The 22,618-nt window shown below is 36.7% G+C and overlaps 1 long non-coding RNA gene across 2 annotated transcripts; it reads right to left on the bottom strand.

The window, feature by feature from the left end:
• Positions 1–1,499: 1,499 nt before the first annotated feature.
• Positions 1,500–15,450, bottom strand: LOC107812109 (uncharacterized). Of its 2 annotated transcripts, XR_012695799.1 has the most exons (3): positions 14,842–15,450; positions 5,660–7,624; positions 1,500–1,784 (listed from the first exon to the last, which is right to left on the bottom strand). It is a non-coding gene; the product is annotated as an uncharacterized LOC107812109 (long non-coding RNA). The 2 variants fall into 2 exon arrangements; XR_001654071.2 differs by lacking the exon at positions 14,842–15,450 and having other exon boundaries at positions 5,660–7,977.
• Between the last annotated feature and the right edge of the window lie 7,168 nt (positions 15,451–22,618).

Below are 22,618 nucleotides of genomic sequence, written 5' to 3'. Positions count from 1 at the left end.
ATGTGTACTATCTTGGGATCCTCTTGAGAATTATCTGAACTCTGGCATACTGAGGATGACCCTTCCACACTGCACTTATTCAATTTTGGTTACCAAGTCTAGGAGTAAGCACTGCCCGGGATTCTTGAGATCCTTAGGGAACTTTGATGCACCTAGACTATGATATTGTCTATGGAATTTGAGCATTTCAGGCTATTGGAGGCTTTGGAAATATTGGCCTATCTGTAGGCTCCCTATAGAATAACTTCTTATTTTCTTATCTACTTATGTAATTCATTCATATGGTCTGTAATAATTTGTAAATGAATATTGGGGTAATTAGTGAAAAAGGTGGGTAACTACATGTTTTTGGGGTAATACAGGTAGAAACCATGCCTATAGAACTTTACATTTTGATATGATTACCTTACCAAGTAGAAAACATACCTATAAGACTTTTACATCTTGTCATGTTTGTCTCACCATGTTAGAAATCATGCCTATAGGTTTCAGGTGATTCCATAATAGAAGCCATGTTTATAAGTCTTAAAATCAGCTTCACAAGTAGATGACATGCCTATAGGATATAATTCAATCCAAATTCTGTTATAACAAGTGTTCACATGTATTTTTCATTTGTCATCATGCCTGCAAAGTTTCAGGAATCAGTATTAAACAACTAGATATCATGTCTATAGGGAACAACACCAGAAATTCTGCCTATAGATCTCACCTAAGTTTAGTTTAAATAAATTAATCTAGTTAACAAATGGCTCACTTCGAATCTGGTTTAATTAATGGTTTATTTTCCCTAAAATGAGTTCTTTCAAAACTGCCTTAATCTATTATTAGACAGCATGCCTATAGGGATTAAATAGTCCTTTTTAAAAACCTACCTTCTTTCACTATATAAAACATAGTCATCAGTATTCCGCATATAGGCAAGTCTATGGGGCATTTTAAAATCTCGCAACTTTGAAACTGTTTCTGTGACTTAATGTTGTTCTGGTTTAACAGGATTTTAAAATCAGTAGGCAACTGATATGGTCGTCACTTCTGAGTTTATAAAATAAACTACATGTCTTCTGTATATTCACTTAGACAGCATGCCTTAGGATACTGTTTAACAAAAGGCCCTTATTTGTGCTTGAGTCGTGTTGTTTATGTGTATTGTTTGAGGAGGTAACTTTGAGCCTGTAATTGCTCCCTTTTATCTTATGTGCTAAAGTCCTAATTGTTCTTGCCTGCCGCCTTAGTATTTTCACCTTTAAAACCTTAGGGGTCTGTCTAGAACCACCTATAGGTAGATGTCCTAAATCCCTCCAAGACCATTAAGAAGGGACGGTAACAACACGCAATAGAGATCGCTGACCAAACATGTCACGACCCAAAATCCACTAAGGGTCGTGATGGCGCCCAACACCATTGTCAGGTAAGCCAACACAGAAGTATTAGTAAATTCTTATTTTACTTACCCAAATCGGATACAACATTTCTTAATTTGCAATTAAAATAGGTGATGATAAGCAATATTTAATAATAATTATACGACCCAAAATAACTGTCTACTAATGTGTGTGCCAAGATATGGTGTCACAAGTAATGGGAAACTAGTAGAATGTACAAAAGAATAATACTATCCTACTATCCGGGATAGAATAGACAACAAAAGTAATGAAAGACCTCATCAAGATGCTGAACGGCACCGGAAGGGAGCAGCTCACCGTGGAAGTCTCGGTCTATGAATCAGGGGTGCGCACCAGTCTAATAGCTAGATATACCTGCCTCATATCCTGTACAATTAACTACAGTAGTGTAGTATGAGTACATAAACAATATGTACCCCGTAAGTATCCCATCAAATCTCGAAGAAGTAGAGACGAGAGGTCGACTTGATACTTACTAAGGTCAAATAATACAATAAAGTGTTACACTAAGCATGAAAATCACAAATAATCAACAGTTTGTAGCAAAAGGTAATATGTCATGTTCTTAACAATTTTACAATTAGCCATTTACATTTCAAATATTTAGCGGGTCAAGTCATGGATAAGATTTCACATAGATATCATGCGCACACTATGCCGAGGTCGGCGACCCGATCCAACAGAAAATAAACTGTGCACTGCCAGAGGGTCGAATGGCAGGAACCATAGATGCATCTATTTATACCGAGGCGATTGGCCCGTTCCACAAATATCAAATAATATCAAGGAAACAGACGAAGGCGCATTTATATTCAAATAAATTCATGCAAGGGTTCAACAAGTATATATGCTCACTTATATCCCTTTCCAAACCTCTAGCATATTCTAATTGATCACATTAGCAAGAAAATATAGAGACATTCACAAATATAGCATAATGTGGGTCCTAGGCTACCCGGACAATTAACATAATAGTAGCTACGCACGGACTCTCGTCACCTCGTGCGTACGTAGCCCTCGCATTTAGTAGAAAATTACTCAATTATTATACCTATGGGGACAATTCCCTCTTACAAGGTTAGAAAGGAGACTTACCTCTCTCCAAAGTATACTTCCAATGCCAAGAACGAGCCCAAACCCTCAATTTGGAGTCGAACGATCCAAAACTAGTTAAATGAGGTAGGAACTAATCAATATAAGCTCACAAGATCGTATTCTAGTTATTTAAGCAATTTCCAACCCTTAACACGAGTTTCCTAAAATCCGACCCCGGGCCCACATGCCCGGATTCCGAAATTTTTCAAAGGAAGTTGTTCTCTATAACCTAAGGATCAATAATATATGATTTCTAATTCATTTTATAACCAATTTTGTGGTAAAATATAAGTTTTATTTAAACCCTAGGTCTAGCTCTAACCCCATAATTTTACCTTAATCCTAGTGTTTAATCTATCTAAAACACATATGTTAAACTAAGAATAGGTGGGGTAAGCTTACCTCAAGATGCCAAGTGGAAGCCCTCTTACAAAAGCCCCCAAAATTGCCAATGAAGGAGTGAAAAGTGTCAAAAATGACTTAGAACCCGTATTAAATGAAGCTCACTGCTTCTGTGATTTCTGCTTCTGCGGTCAGGGGACCGCATCTGCAAGAAAGTACCGCATCTGCGAAATGGGCTAGGACCGCTTTTGTGGTCTTGAGGCCGCGTCAGTGGAGCCGCTTCTGCGGTTTGGCCTGGACTTCCCTGGGCCGCATCTGCGATAGATGGACCGCATCTCCGGTCCACCAACCGTAGGTGCGGTTATGATAGAAGCAGAAGCTTCAGCACTTCTCAAAAATTTCAACTTCACTCGAGCCTCGTCCGATTGACGCTCGGGGCTCCCGGGCCCCGCCCGAACATACCGACAAGTCTAAAATCACGAGACGGACCTACTCGAACCTTCGGAACGCCCGAAACAATGCTAAATCTAAGAATCACCCCCTAAAACCAAATGAATCAAACTTATGAACTTCAAGTTCTTAATTTTCCACTAACGAGCCAAAATGCCCTAAAACTACTCGGATTGACATCAAATTTTGCGGATAAGTCTTAAATGATATTTTGGACCTGTACCAGGCTTCGGAATCAACATATGAGCCATATACCCATGAAATCAATCATTAATTAGTTTCTTTAAATACTTAGAATTTCAGTGTAACAATTTCTAATAAAAAATTCAATACTCGGGCTAGGGACCTCGAAATTCGATTCCGGGCATACGCCCAGGTCCCATATTTTCCTCCGGCCCTCCCGGACCGTCAAATCACGAATCCAGGTCCGTTTGCTCAAAATATTGACCAAAATCAAACTTAGCACTTTTTAAGAAAATCCTAAGGAATCAAATGGGCATATTTAACTCCAAACTCTTCCAAATCCCGAACCAACCATCCTCGCAAGTCGTAAATTAGCTAAAGCAAGTGCGGAAAGTTTTATTTAGGGAACAGGGTTCTAAAAGACAAAGCTACCAGTTGGGTCATTACAAAACACTCGCTTTAAATGACCATTAAGGGATGAGAAGGGTAGATATGAGATATGATGACTACGCGCTAATGTCACATGTAACCCCTTATTAAGGAATGTTTTCCGGACATTGTGTGGGATGATCCTATTGGCTAACCAACCTAGGACTCCCCCCTTTCCCAAAATTCTTTTTGTTTAAGACTTTATTTTATACAACTTGTCCAAAAACTTATGTCTTATTATTATTTGAGTTATACACACATGCCTTATTTGTAATTATTTGTTTCAAGTATTTATTTGGACTAATTCGTGACTATAAGTTTGGCCGTGACCCACAGTTGTGGACCAAGAGGGGTGCCTAACACCTTTCCCTCAAGGTCAGTTCGAGCCCTTACCCTAATCTCTGGTAATGCAAACCAATCCAAGAGTTAATCGCTCTAGGTTCCCTAACGCACCATAATCCGTTAGGTGGCGACTCTTCAAATATCCAATTCCCAAAAAGAAAAGAGTTATCACACCCCATGAATGTCGAAACCCAGACCTCTCTCCGCGGAGGGAAAAAATGGGGTGCGACAGACCTAGCCGGCTGTCACACCTCCTTTTTCTATCCCGAAAGGGTATAAGGGAGTTTTTTTCAACTTAAGTGACAATCGAAATGGGATTATTATTTAAAAATCAGAGTCTCCACTTGGGATAACTTATGGTGTCCCAAGTCACCAGCTTAAATCCCGAATCGAGGAAAGTTGACTCTTATATGTTGTCTGCGAACACAAAAATTCGGGTAAGGAATTTTGTTAACCCGGGAGAAGGTGTTAGGCATTCTCGGGTTCCGAGGTTTTTACACAATCACTTTAATCATACTTGGCTTAATTAATTATTTGAATTATGTATTTTAGAACCAATGCATATTTTCTTTTTATCGCTTTTAATTAAGAAATTAACCTGAAACGAGTCGCGCGTATATGTACTCATTTCTTTTGGCGTGTCAAGAATCATGTCACGCGTACATGTCCATAACTAATAACGCTTTATTAATATTAAAAAAATTTGGTTGAAGTTGCGCGAACGCATACCTCGATTTATTTTAAAAATCATAATTATGTCACGCAAACATGTACACAATCACGATGATAAATTTAAACATATTCATAATTCTTCCTAAACTTTGAAATTGTTGTAACGGTCCGTGATTTATGAAATTATTTAGGGGAAAGTGTAGTAATTAATTATGGAAATATGAGCTATCTTATAGATTACATGAAATTGGGCTAACTCTAAAATGGCTCAATAAAGTGTCATTAGGGAATGGGCCTAGCATAATTTCAACATGTTTGGCCCAGTAGCCTTTTTTCAGATTAAACCTATAATCAAATAAAATGGTCCAAACCTTAAGTTTGTTTCTAGCTTTCCAGGTATTCCGCATTAGAACACGCCCATGCCTAATGATTCAAGGCTAACGAACCAACCAACATCTTAATAAGGAAAATTTAAAGAAAATAGTGGAATAGTTCATGTAATCACTGAACAACATATAGGTATAGAAAGGCAATAACAGTGAAATTTCTACACCCATACTGTAATCCAAGCAATCAAAAAAAAATGGAAAAAACCAAAACATTAACTTTCCACCAAAACAGAACAAATAACAACGAAACACTAATTCAAACAATTAATGAGACGAAACGGCAAAATCAAAGAAAACCTAATGAAAAGCATAATATTACGAATGAAATAGTAAAGAAAAGGTAGAATGAACCTCTAGTGAATCCGAATTTTTGCAACAACAAAATCACAAGCCTTCGATCCCAATCTTTTATAGATGAACACAAATCCTCCAATATACATGATAACATGAACTTCAGGTGGACTTGAACGGAGCTAACAAACTACGACCTCGTCCGCAACCTCGAACTCGACTGAAATTTTGTATTTTAAGGATTATTCGGCTGGAATTTTGGTAATATTTTGGCATTGTTTCGCGAGGGAATTAACAGCGATCTAAGCTACTGCTTCAGGGTCGTTTTTGGGCTTATTTCGCAGCAAGTTTTGTTGCACTTCTGAAGCTATTTCGAGGCTGTTTGGTGGCTGTTTAGAAGCAGCAGCGCAATAATTTTGGAGCTGGAATTTTGTGCGTTTTTTTTTTGCTAAAGTTTGGATAGTTTTGGGGTTGAAACAGGGGTGGAGAAAGTCAGATTTCAATGGAGTTTTGGGGCTGGACAGTGAAGGTCAACTTTGTGGAGTTTCATGGTGGGAATTGGTGTTCCCCCTTTGTGGTGCTCTTTTTTATTTTCGATCCCCAGCCCCTTTTCTCGTTTTTTTTTGCGTGTGTCTCTCTATATTAGTGTGTGTGGGTATTTATATTTTATAAAGAAGAAGAAGATTGGAAGAAGCTTTGTGGTCCCTACTAAAGGAATATTTTTTGTTCTTTCTTGGCCTTGCTTTGGCATCTGGTGAGAATTTGTGCAGGTGAGAATTTGTTATTGTGCAGGTGAGAATTTGTTATGGAGAGATAAGGTGGGGTCCACATCCCAATTGGTTTCCTTTTCATTTTTCTCTTTGTTTTGCTTTTCATGTTATTCTTTTCTACTTCTTCGTTCCTTTTTCTTTGTTTGCCTTTTTGGTTCTTTTTTTTCATTTCTTTTCTTTTATTCTAAAGATGAATTAAAAATAGCTTTATAAAGATACTGGTATATTTAAGATAATACAAATATTTAGAGAAGACAGATAATTACTATATTAATGAAATTTAAATACTACTCAATATATACTAAAATGTACAATATTTTCTGAACTTTTTCTTCTTATTTTTTTTTTGAAAAATAAAATGCCAAGACTATTTTTGTATTTTTTTCAAAAATAAAACTAACTAGACAAAATATCAACTATCTAGAATAAGGGAAAATATTTTTGTAGTTTTTTTTAGATAAAATAAAGTAAAGAGAGCGATACTAAACCTAAACTAAATATTTACGCTAAAATATAAAAAATCTTGATGAGGATCAAAAATCACATGCCTACAACTGCCCTTCTTTGACTGAAAATGTGAAAAGTTTTCAGACAAAGAACGATGAGATAGGTTTTTTGACCCGGCCCTTATTTAGAGAACAGACCAAAAACTAAAGAATGTGACCGAGCCCTGGTATCTGAGCTGCCTACATATCCTTGGCTATAAATGAATCAGGCCACGTGTAGTTTAGAATTAGGAAGAGTGATGGAGTATACCGAGGTGGAGAGCCGATTGAGGTGTTGTCGAGGTTTCGGTCCGCAATCCCATTATTACATCAAAATCAAAATTAAAAAGACTAACTAAGCCTATTAGCTACGAGTTACAAGATTCTTATCTATGAGTCTTCTGAATCATGATCTTGAGTCTTGGTTGGTTCTTCATGCAGACTCTGATCTGAATCTTGATGCTTGTTAGCTGCAGGTGTTGGTTCAATCTTCTTCAGCTTTTTCAGTTCAAAATGGGACAGTCAAAGCTTGTGACTTCAATTATGTCTTGAGCAGTCCACATCTTTTCTCCACTTCTGCACTTTGGATTCACTTTTTTTCTCTCTTTTTTTCTTTTGTTCTTGATTGAGACTTCTTTTTGGTTATCTCGGACTGTCGATTCGCATTTTTGAGGCGAGCTTCCGCTACTTCTAACTTGATTTGACTTCTAAAATGACTTCCCTCGTTCTCCAGGTGGGCACCTGCTAGTGACTTGAAACTTCACATGACTCTGAAATGAATTCTGGAATGAGTTCTCTTGTTCTCCAGGTGGGAGCCTGCTACTACAACACAACAGACAAAACAAAAGAAACTTTTCTGCCCTAGTTTGCACTAGGAAGATTTGCGAGTTGCTAGCAAAACTATAAATCACCTACACTGCTGATGAAGGATGCAATGATGAGAGTAAAATTAATGACTCGACTAGGATGTGTGTCTCCTAAAAGTGATTAAGCTTGCGAAAAACTATAAACTAAGCTTGACTAAAGTTAAGACTGACACTATTTTCCAGACGGGGCCCCTGATTTCAAGAAAACTAAACATTGATAACTTAAGAAAACTAAAAATTGACCTTTTTTTCAAATTCAAACTAGACTTCCCTTTTTAAAATTATTATCCTAGGAGAAAATTCATCGGACTAGGTTTTCTATCTTAGAAGAAAGATTCATCAGACTAAGATTTTGATCCTAGGAGAAAGTTCATCAAACTAGGCCTCTTTTCTACTTCTTTTTTGGTATCTTAGGAGAAAGATTCATCAAATTAAGATTTTGATCCTAGGAGAAAATTCATCAGACTAGGTTTTCCTATCTTAGGAGAAAAATTCATCAGACTAAGATTTCTATCATAGGAGAAAGTTTATCAGACTAGGTCTTCTATCTTAGGAGAAAGATTCATCAGACTAAGATTTTGATCGTAGGAGAAATTTCATCAGACTAGATTTTCTTATCTTAGGAAAAAAATTCATCAGACTAAGATTTCTATACTAGGAGAAAGTTCATCAGACTAGGTTTTCTATCTTAGGAGAAAAATTTATCAGACTAAGATTTTATCCTAGGAGAAAGTTTATCAGACTAGGTTTTCTATCTTAGGAAAAAATTCATCAGACTACGATTTTTATCATAGGAGAAAGTTCACCAGACTAGGTCTTGTATATTAGGAGAAAGATTCATCAGACTAAGATTTCGATCCTAGGAGAAAATTCATCAGACTAGGTCCTCTTTTTTGTTATCTTAGGAGAAAGATTCATCAGACTAAGATTTATATTCAGAGGAAAATTCATCAGACTAGGACTTTTTATCTTAGGAGGAAAAATGTAAAGAGCAATGGCATGATTTTACGCATATTAACATGACAAATGAAGGCAAAAATTTGAGAAACTTCCTTTCGTCGGCTCTTCTCTTCTTTTCTTTGTCTTCTTTTTTTTTTTTAACCACTTTCTTTGTACTGCTTTGTTCCTGTTTCACACAAACAAAAAATTTGTCAGTTTTTGAAAATGGTGGTGGGTTTGTGGCCTTGAGCCTTGGGCAGCTTGGCTTCTGCTCAATCAATTTGAGTCGGTTTCAAGAGACTTTTGCTCTACATCAACCCTAATTGCTTCACACCCAGTACTATTTGTATTTGCGGCTCAATCTGCCTTATCTCGACTGGAGATCTTTACTTAGGTGACCTTTTCCGATATCTTGAATGACTTCTTGCTTTTTGAGCAATTTGTCTGTCAGAGAGAATCACCAGTTATCTTTCTTGCGCCAAATAGGCTGACAAGAGTCTTTTTGGGGAAGCCTTTGCATGAATCCTCAAGGTATATTGACAGTAACAACTAAGTGCTGGCTAAATTTATTTTATGCAACTAAAAAGCTACTAGCAGATTTTGAAATCTTGTCTTGCTTGTTTTGACAAGGACTGACTTAGAGTGAAGGACAGAATGATTCAAAGAAACAAGTATCAACAAGAAATGCCCTGTCAGAAGGATAGAGTTCTAGTTCTTTTTTTTTCTTTTTTTCTTTTTTCTTTTTCAATAACTAGCCTTAATGATCATGACATGCATTTTGGACTTAACAGCCGATCTATCAAACTGACCAAATTTTTGCTTTGACCATTCTTATAACTTTGAAGTCGGGCTTGTTCGTGCCAATCCTTTGCATCAACTTCACGACTCACTTTCGACTAATAGTGCCCGAGATATTTTCACCTACAAGTTTCTCACATTTATTTTCTCAACTTACCATCGCCTTATAGTGCCCGTGAAGGTTTTCACTAGTAAGACTCTCTCATTTTTCTTTTCTTTTCTTTCCTTTTTTTTTAATTTTCTTTTGTGGGCAACTTGACAGTGTTCTATGTCGTGTGACAACCATTTCTCATTGCATGCTTCAAGACATCGCCTTACATGTCGGGTGGTCAAAACAAATAACACAGGCTCAAAGGGGTAACAAAGGGTATAAAGTGTTTGGGTAACAGAAAAAAGGCCTCCCAACCTCGAGAACTCCAAACATAGTATCTTTTCGTGATCACAGCACTGACGAACATGTCTGTCTTCTTGGTGTGTCGTGGTCACAAGACATTTTCCATCCCCTAATGTTGAACTTTCCAACAAACTTCAATTGATTAAACATTCTCAAGTCCGATCTTCACAATGATTTGAAGGTGAATTTTACTCGACCTTAATTCCAATGTATTTCAACTCTTTATTCATCCTCAAAAGTTTTTTCCCAGTTATCCAATTCCAGATTAAATCAGTTTCTAAGATCTGGCCAAAATTTCTGCATGCATGTCATGTCATTAGAACTAGCGAGAAAAGAACTAAGAATAGAATGACACAAAAGGACAAACTGTATTTTATTGAGTAAAGGATGAAAGAGTTTGATAACAAGACAAACAACCTAAGATCCGAGTTACAAACCTAAAATAACTCGGATAATGAAAATAGCAACAAAATAGACAGACATGACTCATACAAACAAAATAGAAGAATAGAAGGGTTTGACTCAATAAAACAAATAAAATATGGATCACAACCCTGAAATAACCCAGATAACACAAAAACATCAAAACAAGCTACTAAGATTCCTTCCTAGTGAGGAGAAAATGACTTTTCAATTGCTAGGCTTGACATTTAGCCACAAATTTGCTCATCAGAATCAGCAGAGCCTTCTCTAATTTCAAAATCAATAACTTTAGTTAACAAGTTCTCGAGAGGATTCTCATACTCCCTGTCACCATGCATCATCCCCATAAAGTGTGCATCATCATGTGTAGGTGAAGGATTCTGCGCAATATTCCGGGTGTCACTGTCTTGGATCACAATTAGGTTTTCCTGGATCATCCTTTCTATTTCTCTTTTCAAATCCCGACAACTTTCAACATTATGACTCTGGGAATTGGAATGGTATTCATACCTTTTAGAAGGGTCAAAGCTTCTTGCACGTGGGTCCACATGATTTGGATGAATGGGTGCAATCATGTCATAATGTTTTAATTTTTCAAACAAGCTTGCATAAGACTCTCTTATTGGTGTAAAATTATCTTTCAACCTTTGTTCCGCTCTATACCCCTGGCTTGGATGTGGGTTATAGGGTTCTTGAAAATTTTTTGGAGGTTAGATGAGATTTTGCGGTGGTCGTGCTCGCCTTCTAGGCTGTTTTGGTGGCTGGCCAACATACTGAGGTGGATCAATAGAGTATTGTGAGTTCTGAGGTGGATAGTAGTGCACAAGAGCATTATCAGAAAACAGACGAGGCTGGTCAGACCTTCGAGACGTTCTCCTAGGACCTCTTCTCGACCCTAATGTCATTATGATTTCTTCGTCCTTCTCATTCGTGTCACTAAAATTATCAGATTCAATCTGGACAGCCTAAGTTGCGGCCTTGAGAACTGCTTGACTTATAATTTTGCCTGTCCTAATACCATTTCCCCCATTTTGATTGCTTCTGAGAAGGATTTACCCACTGCGGACATCAAGTATTGAAAATAATCTGGCTCTTGAGTCTGAAGAAAGACAATGATTAGCTTGTGTTCGTCCATGGGTGACTTAACTCTAGCTGCTTGCTCTCTCCATTAATGACATATTCCCTGAAACTTTCAGTTAGTTTCTTCTTCAGGTTTGAAAGGGAATTGCGGTCTGGGGCGATGTCGATGTTGTATTGGAATTGTTTGACAAAGGCCTGTGCCATGTCATCCCAGACGTACTAGCGAGATGTGTCTTGATCCATAAACCATTCAGATGCTACTCCCACAAGGCTTTCCCCAAAATAAGCTATTAGTAATTCTTTATTTCTTCCTACACCTTTTAGTTGATTGCAATACCTTTTCAGGTGGGCTATGGGGTCTCCATGTCCATTATACTTTTCAAATTTGGGAGTTTTGAAACCAGGCGGCAACTGGACATCGGGGAATATATATAGATCCTTGTAGGCAATACTCTTCTGACCTGCCAACCCTTGCATGTTTTTCAACCATTGCTCTAAGCTTTTCACTCTTTGGGTCATTTCATCTTGTGCCATCTTTCGGGCAGGCTTCTCAATATTTGCAGGAAGATCAAACAAGTACGAGTGGTACTCAGGAGAGTGGCACTGCTCTTGCTGGGTAGCAAATTGTGACTCATGACAAGGCTATCTTTGGCCATTGGCTCATGCTTGACACATTTTGGTCATTTGCTGTTTCAGTATTCTATTTTCCTCAAACACAGTAGACTCTTGTCGAACCCTCTGACCCTGAGTCTCTTGAGCACTTGTTACAGCTTCGATGTCAGTTATCATTTTTCCTTGGATCTTGTGTTGTCCGCTTACCACAAACCGACCACCTCAAACTTACTTTACAATTCAAAACAAAAGACACGTTAGAATGCATTCAGTCAGTCCTTTTTATTATCAACATTTTTATTATCAACATTTTTTTCATTTTCTCTTTTTTTTTCTTTTTTGGTTGATCGAACCTGATGTGGGTTGCCTGCGTATCATGTGAGAACATGAATCAGATTTTGCGTAGTTTGGAAAGATCATGAATAAAGTAAATAAATTAACCTTTTTTTTTGGATTTTGGACTTTTTCAAAAGAAAGACATATAAATAAGAAAGAAAATATTTTTTGATTTCGATTTTTTTTTAAAGAATTGTAAAAGAAGTCTTCTAAAGAAGAAAGAAAATTTATTTATTTAAAAAAAAAAATTAACTTTTTTTTTTTGGAATTTCGAAAGAAAAACTTCTAAAGAAGAAAGGAAATATTTTTGGACTTGTACTTTGAATTTATGAAAGAAATACTACAAAATAAAAGAGAAATTTTTTTTTTTTTGAATTTTCGAACAAATATTTTTGAATTTTGAGAGAGACTAAAAGAAAATATTTTTTTGTATTTTTTCTAACAAATTAGGGTCTAAAAGAAAGACTTTTTAAAGAAGGAAGTAAAAGAAAATATTTTTGATTTTTTTTAAGATGGTGGGCCGGAACCGATGAGGTTTGCCTACGTATCTCACATCCAGTGAGAATCAGACCCGCGTAGTTCGTCAGTTTTGATATAATTGAAGAAACATGATATTGACTCACTTTCATTTTTTTGGAATATATTTTATTTTTCTCCTTTTTTTCAAAAGTTTTGATAGAGTTTCGAGGCATTTTCAAATACCGGAGTTTTTAGAACCGGGTGAATTCTCTATCCTACCTCACTTTTGGTTTTTCTGTTGTTTTTCTTTCCTTAGCCGATCAACATACAAGCCGAAGCAAATAACTGTACAAATAGCATGTAAGATGCATCAGGATGGTCTTTCATTTCGGGTACACTTGTTCTAGACGGACCCAACCTCCGTGTTGAATCCCCTAAGTCAAATGCACGTGATGCAAACAAACGTTCCTATTAGGGATCCGACATGAGGTCATGTTATTCTAGGTTTAAACCTGGGGTTGTGTTCTTTACTTGGCTTACCCGAGCGGACAACTCGAGCCGAAGAGGGGGCAACATACCGGGAGCACTAAAGTCTACCCAGCCTTGTTGCTGGCCCAGCCTCATTCTATTTGGTATGACTTCTAACAGAAAAGCGGGTCACGCGAACGTGCACCATTTTTAGAAGACTCAGAAGGGTGGCGTAAGAAGACATTTATATACAATTCAAATAATATCAAAGCGGTAAACAGACAGCAGTTAGCACAAAAGGTTGACAGAATATAGTAATATTAACAATAAATGAAGCCAAGTAAAAATCATAAAAACAAGCTCGAATTCTTGAATCCTGAACCAGAAATTCTGGGTTCTTATCCCCAGCAGAGTCGCCAGAGCTGTCACACCTCCTTTTTCTATCCCTAAAGGGTATAAGGGAGTTTTTTCCAATTTAAGTGACAATCAAAACGGGATTATTATTTAAAAATCAGTGTCGCCACTTGAGATAATTTATGGTATCCCAAGTCATCGGTTTAAAATCCCGAATCGAGGAAAGTTGACTCTTATTTGTGGTTTGCGAACACAGAAATCTGGGTAAGGAATTCTGTTAATCCGAGAGAAGGTGTTAAGCATTTTCGGATACCGTGGTTGTAGCACGGTCGCTTTAATCATACTTGGCTTAATTAATTATTTGAATTATGTATTTTAGAACCTATGCACATTTTCTTTTTACCGCTTTTAATTAAGAAATTAACCTGAAACGAGTCACGCATACGTGTACTCATTTCTTTTGGCATATCAAGAATCATGTCACGCGTACGTGTCCATAACTAATATCGCTTTATTAATATTAAGAAATTTTGGTTGAAGTTGCGCGAACGCATACCTCGATTTATTTTAAAAATCATAATTATGTCAGGCGAACGTGTACACAATCACGATGATAAATTTAAACATATTCATAATTCTTCCTAAACTTTGAGATTATTGTAACGGTCCGTGAGTTATGAAATTATTTATGGGAAAGTATAGTAATTAATTATGGAAAGATGAGCTAGCTTATAGATTACATGAAATTTAAATAACTCTAAAATGGCTCAATAAAGTGTCATTAGGGAATGAGCCTAGGATAATTTCAACATGTTTGGCTCAGTAGCCTTTTTTCAAGATTAAACCTATAATCAAATAGAAAGGCCCAAACCTTAAGTTTGCTTCTAGCTTTCCAGGTATTCTGCATTAGAACACGCCCACGCCTAAGGATTCAAGGCTAACGAACCAACCAACATCTTAATAAGGAAAATTTAAAGAAAACAGTGGAATAGTTCATGTAATCACTGGACAACTTATGGGTATAGAAAGATAATAACAGTAAAATTTCTACACCCATACTGTAATCCAAGCAATCACAAAAAAAATGGAACAAACCAAAATATTAACTTTCCACCAAAACAGAACAAATAACAACGAAACACTAATTCAAACAATTAATGAGACGAAGCAGCAAAATCAAAGAAAACCCAACGAAAAGCATGATATTACGAATGAAATAGTAAAGAAAAGGTAGAATGGCAACAACAAAATCACAAACCTTCGAGCCCAATCTTTTATAGATAAATACAAATCCTCCAATATACACGATAACTCGAACTTCAGGTGGACTCGACCAGAGCTAACAAACTATGACCTCGTCCGTAACCTCGAACTCGACTAAAATTTTGTGTTTCAAGGATTGTTCGACTGGAATTTAGGTAATATTTTGGCACTGTTTCGCGACGGAATTAGCAGTGACCTGAGCTACTGCTTTAGGGTCGTTTCTGGGCTTGATTCGCAGCAAGTTTCGTTGCGCTTCTGAAGCTATTTTGAGGTTGTTTGGTGGTTGTTTAGAAGCAGCAGCGCAACGATTTTGGAGCTGGAATTTTCTGCGTTTTTTTTTTTGCTAGAGTTTGGATAGTTTTGGGGTTGAAACAGGGGCGGGGAAAGTCAGATTTCAATGGAGTTTTGGGGATGGATAGTGAAGGTCAGCTTTGTGGAGTTTCATGGTGGGAATTGGTGTTTTATGGAGGAAGAAGACTCTAAAATGGAGGAGTAGAGGACATTTTCTTTGTTTTCTTTTGTTCCCCCTTTGTGGTGCTCTGTTTTTGTTTTCGATCCCCAGCCCCTTTTCTTGTTTTTTTTGGCGTGTATCTCTCTATATCAGTGTGTGTGTGTATTTATATTTTAGAAAGAAGAAGAAGATAGGAAGAAGCCTTGTGGTCCCTACTAAAGGAATATTTTTTGTTCTTTCTTGGCCTTGCTTTGGCATCTAGCATGTGTGTGTTATTGTGCAGGTGAGAATTTGTTATGGAGAAATAAGGTGGGGTCCACATCCCAATTGGTTTCCTTTTCATTTTTCTCTTTGTTTTGCTTTTCATGTTATCCTTTTCTACTTCTTTGTTCCTTTTTCCTTGTTTGTCTTTTTGGTTCTTTTTTTTCATTTCTTTTCTTTTATTCTAAAGATGAATTAAAAATAGCTTTATAAAGATACTAGTATATTTAAGATAATAAAAATATTTAGAGAAGATATATAATTACTATATTAATGAAATTTAAATACTACTCAATATATACTAAAATGTAAAATATTTTTTGAACTTTTTCTTCTTATCTTTTTTTTTTAAGAAAATAAAATGCCAAGACTATTTTTGTATTTTTTTAAAAAATAAAACTAACTAGACAAAATATCAACTAGTTAGAATAAGGGAAAATATTTTTGTAGTTTTTTTAGATAAAATAAAGTAAAGAGAGCGATACTAAACTTAAACTAAATATTTACGCTACAATATAAAAAATCTTGGGGAGGGTAAAAAATCACATGTCTACACCGGTTGTAAGCCAAGGCTAGCTATTGCACCACATCTGCTCTATACTCTATGTTTTTCTCCTTAACTTGTATGTCCTGATTCAGTTTCAAAGTCCAAAATTCTATGTGTTTCATTGTTATTCTAGTTCATTAGTTATGACTCCCAATCCGATTTTTTGTTTACCATCATGTTGTTCAATATGTAACTAGCATGTCTAAATTACACTACCTGATTACTGTTTCACCTAGCATGTTTGAATTTGGTTTCTGTTAAAACCTGTGATTAGTATGTCTAATTCTGCCTACTGCTTTATCCAGCATGTTTCAATCTGCTTGTTAAGTATGCCAGCATGTTTGAACTAGGAATACTCATGATGTTTGCCTAAGCTGTTCACTTAGGTTCTTGCTTAATCTGCTTTGCTATGTTGTCTAGTATCTCAAAGTAACTTTGACTGTGTGCCAACTTGTCCAGTGTTAATATTTTTTTTTCTACATGGTTGTTTGTGATCTTTGCTCTATGTCTCTTCCACCCATTCTTATGACTAACTTTTTAATCCTATAAAACTCTTAAAAACTTTTGTGCATCCTGTTGTTTATGTGCTGCTACCATACACTAATGTGTATTCTATGTGTCCACAATCCCCCACTATCCCTGTGTGAAATTTGTGTTGAATGGTGCTAAACCTGTTTGTCCTATAACCAATCAGGCTGCTTGCTGATTTTTCAAAAGTGTTTATCTGGTTCTCAAACTGTTTTACTACTAAATCAGTTCTTATTTTTCAGAAAAACCTCTTTACTTATAGAGTCATTTTGGTACTGTTTTCTTTTCAAAACTATTTCAAGCACTCTCACTCTACTTTTAAGTCCCTAGGTTCTACCTTCCAGTGTGTGTACTGCCTTGGGATCCTCTTGAGATCTCTTTGAATTCTGGCACACTGGGGCTGGCTATTCCACACTGCACTTAATCAATCCTTATTGTGAAAAGTCTAGGTGTGAGCACTGTCCGGGATCCTTGAAGTCCTTAGGGAACTCTGATACACTTGGACATAAAATTGACTATGAAATCCTTGGCATTTGAGACTAGGGAAGGCCTGGCATTACCAGGATTAGCTTCGGGCCTACTTCAGGCTCCATATAGTTTAATTTCTATTTTATTTATGTAATTTATTCGATCATTCGATCATTGGTAGTCCTGGGTAGAAAACATGCTATAGGTTATATATTCTGTGAATCTGCATTAGAAGCCATGTCTTAGGATTGATATGCTCATTACTTCAGCACACTTTACATCACTATTCCATGATTCAATTTCGCGTAAATAATTCCACTTAGAAATCCTGCTACTAGGTTAATAATCTCTCCTTAATAAACTGTCATCCTTGTATGCATTAGATACCATATTTTTTAGGAACTTTGTTTGAATTTGTTTGAACCTGCTTATTTCGATTAAAATAAGTCAATGTCCATGAAAAGGTATAAAAGCAACTTCCCGTATAGATATCATGTCTTTAAGCACGAATCAGTATAAATCACCTGTTATAATCTGTGTCACCTAGAACAACATCTTTGTAGGTTGAATAATTTCTAAAACTGTTTATCATCTCCGGTAATTGTGATTGCATACAATTCCACGCCTAGGCAAGCCTTAGGTAACTTATCTTTATATGAAACTGGAAACTGCGTTCTGATTGTGTTAAGCTACTTAAGTTTTACAGGACTTAAAATCAGTAGGCAAATCGATTAGGGCCCTGCCATTGAATGTTTTTCATATTATGTGTATTAATGTTCTCCAGGACATCTTGTCCTAGGATTTTTTCTAAAAAAAACTACTTGTATTTGTGTTTGAGACGTGCTGTTTATTTGCTGTATCTGTGCGGAGGTAAACATGAGCCTTTAACTGCTTCTTGTCCCTATATGCTAGTCCTACATGTTATTTGATTGTTGCCTAGATTTTTGCCCTTTTAAATACCTTAGGATTGTCTAGAACTGCCCAGATTTAGAGGTCTCAAACTCCTCCGGGACCACAAGGAAGGGACGAGTAACAACACGATTAGAGTTCGTTAAGTAAAACTCGCTTAATAACCACTAAGGGTAGGATAATGGGTTGAAAAGGATATGATGACTTGTGCGATAATACAACGTGTAGCCCCTCATTGAGGAGTGATTACCGAGCATTGCATATATGTGATGCTATAGAATAAATAACTTAGGACCCCCTTATCCTTTTACATATGTGTGCTTAGATTTCTTAACTATTAAAATCAATATTCCTTTTACATATGTGTGCTTAGACTGCTTAACTATTAAAACCAATGTTCCTTTACATATGTGTGCTTAGACTGTTTATTTGCATCAGATTAATTCACAAAGTAAGTTTGGCCGGGACCCACCGTTGTGGACTTTGAAGGGTACCTAACACCTTCCCCTTGAAGTAACTTCAAGCCCTTACCCAATATCTGGTTGTATAATTAGTGTTGTAAATGATCCATAATAGGTGCCCTAATGCAGCTTAATTCGTTAGGTAGCGACTCTTCAATTCTTTATATCCCTTTTTCCAAAAGGAAACGAGTTTTCCCAATAATGTCAAAACCCTCACTAATCCGAAAGGTGTTGGGGAAGTATGAACAAATGTTGTATTTTTTTGGTGCACCACTTGTATTTCTGCACATATTTTGGTTTAGCCATATTAGTGCAATACAACTATATACCAATAAGGTATACAAATATACCATTTGGGTATCACATTGCATTTAAGTACCTAATGATGTACAATAACTACATGTAAATGGCTTCCAATTTGTTATACTTCAATATTGACATGAGCTGCAAAGCGTGTCCATTTTATTAATGACGTATGTACAAATATTGTATTTGGGGCACCACTTCTATTTCTGCACATATTTTGATACCAATAAGGTATACAGATATACCAATAAGATATACAGATATACCACTTGGGTATCAAATTATATTTTAGCACTTTTTTCCTGCAATAACTAGATGTAAATGCATCCCACTTTTATATACTAAAACAGAAAATAAACATATTTTTATTGAAAACACAAGTAGCCATATAATTTTTTTGTCAAAAAGTAATTTGGCAAAGAATCACCATACCAAATATATGTCTAGTGCAAGACATGCTTTTTATTTCTTTGCAATTCAAATGATATGATTCTACGATATATGAGTTCTATAAAAACATTGAAACATTATATCAATCTCTCTTTGGAATATTTAGGCACGTTCTCTGGTTGTGTCCTTTTTTCCCGCATAGTGCACATGTAACTGTATTGCCTTCCCAGCCTCCTATGACTTTCTTCTTTTTAGGTCTTCCTGGTTTTAATCCGAGAAATACTTGGATGAATCCATATATAATTTTTGTGTAACTTCCATTACATATGGACATGGAATATCGTCTAGTTGAAACCTTCCACAAGTTCAGTTTTTTTCCATGTAGGCGCACTACATTTCTTGTTTGGCCTTCAATCACTAAATGCAAGAATTGAGCTGATGGCAACACCTAATATAATTTTAGTTAAGAAAAGCCATTAGATGTATGAAGTAATAGTTTTTTATTAATAATAATATTCAGTTGTTTAGTGAAATCTCTATGGTGCAGAAGTAAAACTACAGTACATGCAGTATTTTTATGATTCTGAAAATGCATATCGTCGTCGTCTGTGATAAGATAGTATTATTTGCCAATATTTTTTCATACTTTACATCAATCTTCATAAATGATTTCACGACATTCTTCCGATTTGTGTAATTCCATTTCTGAATCAATATTGTCATAACGTGTAATGATCCGGCCATTCATTTTGAGAATTAACGCCCCGATCCCCTATTAATGCTTCTCCATTATCTATTTATGCTGTTGTGACTTTTCGAGATGATTCATTTTTGAGTTTCGGAGTGTTTTGGGACACTTAGTCCCTAAATGAGAGCTTAAGTCTTAAAATTTGGACCGTAGTCAGAACAATGTGAAGATGGCTCCGGAATGGAATTCTGTCGATCCCGTTAGCTCTATTGGGTGATTTTTGACTTAGGGGCATATTCAGATTGTGTTTTGAAGATCCGTAGCTCATTTAGGCTTGAAATGACGGAAGTTGAATTTTTGGAGTTTTGGGCCGATAGTGGAATTTTTGATATCGGGATTGTAATCTAATTCTAGAAGTTGGAGTAAGTCTTTAGTGTTGAATATGACTTGTGTGCAAAATTTGAAGTCAATTGGACATGATTTGGTTGGGTTCGGCATCAGTTGTCGAATTTGAAAGTTCCAAGTTCTTTAAGGTTGAATCAGAGGTTGATTTGTGATTTTAGCATTAATGGATATGATTTAAGGGCTTGACTAAGTTTGTATGATATTTTAGGATTGGTTGGTATGTTTGGTTGAGGTCCCGGTGGCCTCGAGTGAGTTTCGGGTGCTTAACGGATTGGTTTGAGACTTATACAGATGGTTAAAGTGTGCTGCATCTGGTGTTTTCACACCTGCGCATTTTGGACCGCAGGTGCGGAGCCGTAGAAGCAACTAAGGAACCATAGAAGTGGAATTGGGCCTGCCCAGCTGGGTCCGTAGATACGGTGAGGAGCCCACATAAGTGAAGCATAGAAGTGGTTGAGGGGTCGCATGAGCGGGTCGCAGGTGCGGCCTAGTGCTAGCAAATGCAGTCCCAGCCCACTTAAGTGATTTCTACACCCGCGATGGATTTTCCGCAGGTGCGGCACTGTAAGTGCAAAGTAAGGACCCGCAGGTGCGGTTTGTTTGGCAGAAAAAAAGAGAATTGGAGGGTTTGGTGTTCATTCCATAAAATTCGATTTTGAGCTCGGAGGAAGGCGATTTTTCAAGAGTTTTTCAGAGGAAATTATTGGGTAACGATTAATAATCCTATTTTGATCATATTTCATTAATCCATAGTTGTTTTCTTCATTTAATGAAGGACTTTGAGTGAGAAAGTTGGAAAAAGTTCTCCAACCGAATTTATGAGTTTTGAGTGGGATTTTGGCATCAGATTTGGATAGTTTTGGTACGAGTGAACTCGTGAGTGAATGGGTGTTCATAATTTGTGACTTTTACCCGATTCCGAGACATGTGCTCGGGGAGGATTTTTTGGCATTTTTCTATTTTCTTTCCTTAGCTTTGATTTCATTAGCTAAATTAGTTGCGTGTAGCTATATTTACGTTATGTGATTGATTTGATTAGATTTGGGCCACTCAGAGTTGGATACTCGTGGCAAGAGCGTGATTTCAGATTGATTTAAGCTTGGTTCGAGGTAAGTGGCTTGCCTAACCTTGTGTGGGGGAACTCCCCTTAGGATTTGGTACTGTTTGATATGTGAGAGCCCTGTACGTGAGGTGACGAGTGCGTACACGGGCTATCTGTTGAAAAATCCCGTTTTCATTAAGCAACTATCTGTCTTCCTTTAATTGAGAAACAATAGTATATGTAACTATCCTGTTTTGCTTAGGAAAGCATGCCTACATGCCTTAACTATCTTAACTGCCTACATGAACTCTGTGCAGCATGTTTAGTAAAACTTTCATGTCTTCTTTGATATGAACTTTATCTAAACTGTAGAATTCCTTGTTGAAACTGTTGTTTATGTTGATTGAGTTGCATATTTACTTTGGGACTACAGAGCGGTATGCTGGGAGATCCCCCAACACATTTATGTTTGGGACTACGGAAAGGTATCCCGAGTGATCCATGTATTGGATATCTACTTTGGGGCTACGGAACGGTATTCGGGGAGACTTCCCTGCACATTTACGTTTGGGACTACGGGATGGTATCTCGGGAGATCCCCCGTTGCTATCTCTGTATATTGAGTTGCTATTTTTATGTGATTTCATTCTCGTTAAATGTTAGTATTTATCTTTACTGCGATATTTCATACTATATATATATATATAATATTTTTAATTATACTGTCGCACTTCATACTGTTTTACCTATATATATATAACCAGTAGGGCCCTGACCTTCCTCGTCACTACCTGGCTGAGGTTAGGCTTCGCACTTACTGGGTACCGCTGTGGTGTACTCATGCCCTTTCCTGCACATGTTTTTTGTGTACAAATCCAGGTACCTCTTTTCAGCCACATTTCCAGTGCAGCGAGACGACTGTAGAGACTTCAAGGTATATCTGTCGCGTCCGTAGACCTAGGAGTCCCTATCTACTCTTCCTTAAGTTAAAGACTTTCTTGTATTTTTCTTCGTTAATAGATTCTTGAGTTTAGAGGCACTGTTTTCCTTCTGTAGCTTGTGACTCATGATATTCCGGGTTTGGGGAGCATTTATGTTCAATTCGAGAGTGATTATTGTATATGTCAAGCTACATCTAAATTTCTTAATTAAAGTTACCTGTTAAATTGTTAGTTTTTCATGTTTTCGTCTAAATTCTACAAAGTGTTAGGCTTACCTAGTCGTAGAGACTAGGTGCCATCACAACGGTTCACGGAGGAAGAACTAGGATCATGACAAGTTGGTATAAGAGCTCTAGGTTCATAGGAGTCGTGAGT

This window comes from Nicotiana tabacum, chromosome 10 (assembly GCF_000715075.1).
Source record: "Nicotiana tabacum cultivar K326 chromosome 10, ASM71507v2, whole genome shotgun sequence".
NCBI lineage: Eukaryota > Viridiplantae > Streptophyta > Magnoliopsida > Solanales > Solanaceae > Nicotiana > Nicotiana tabacum.
Note: the sequence above shows the minus strand (reverse complement) of the source record. Positions and strands in the feature narration are given on the sequence as shown.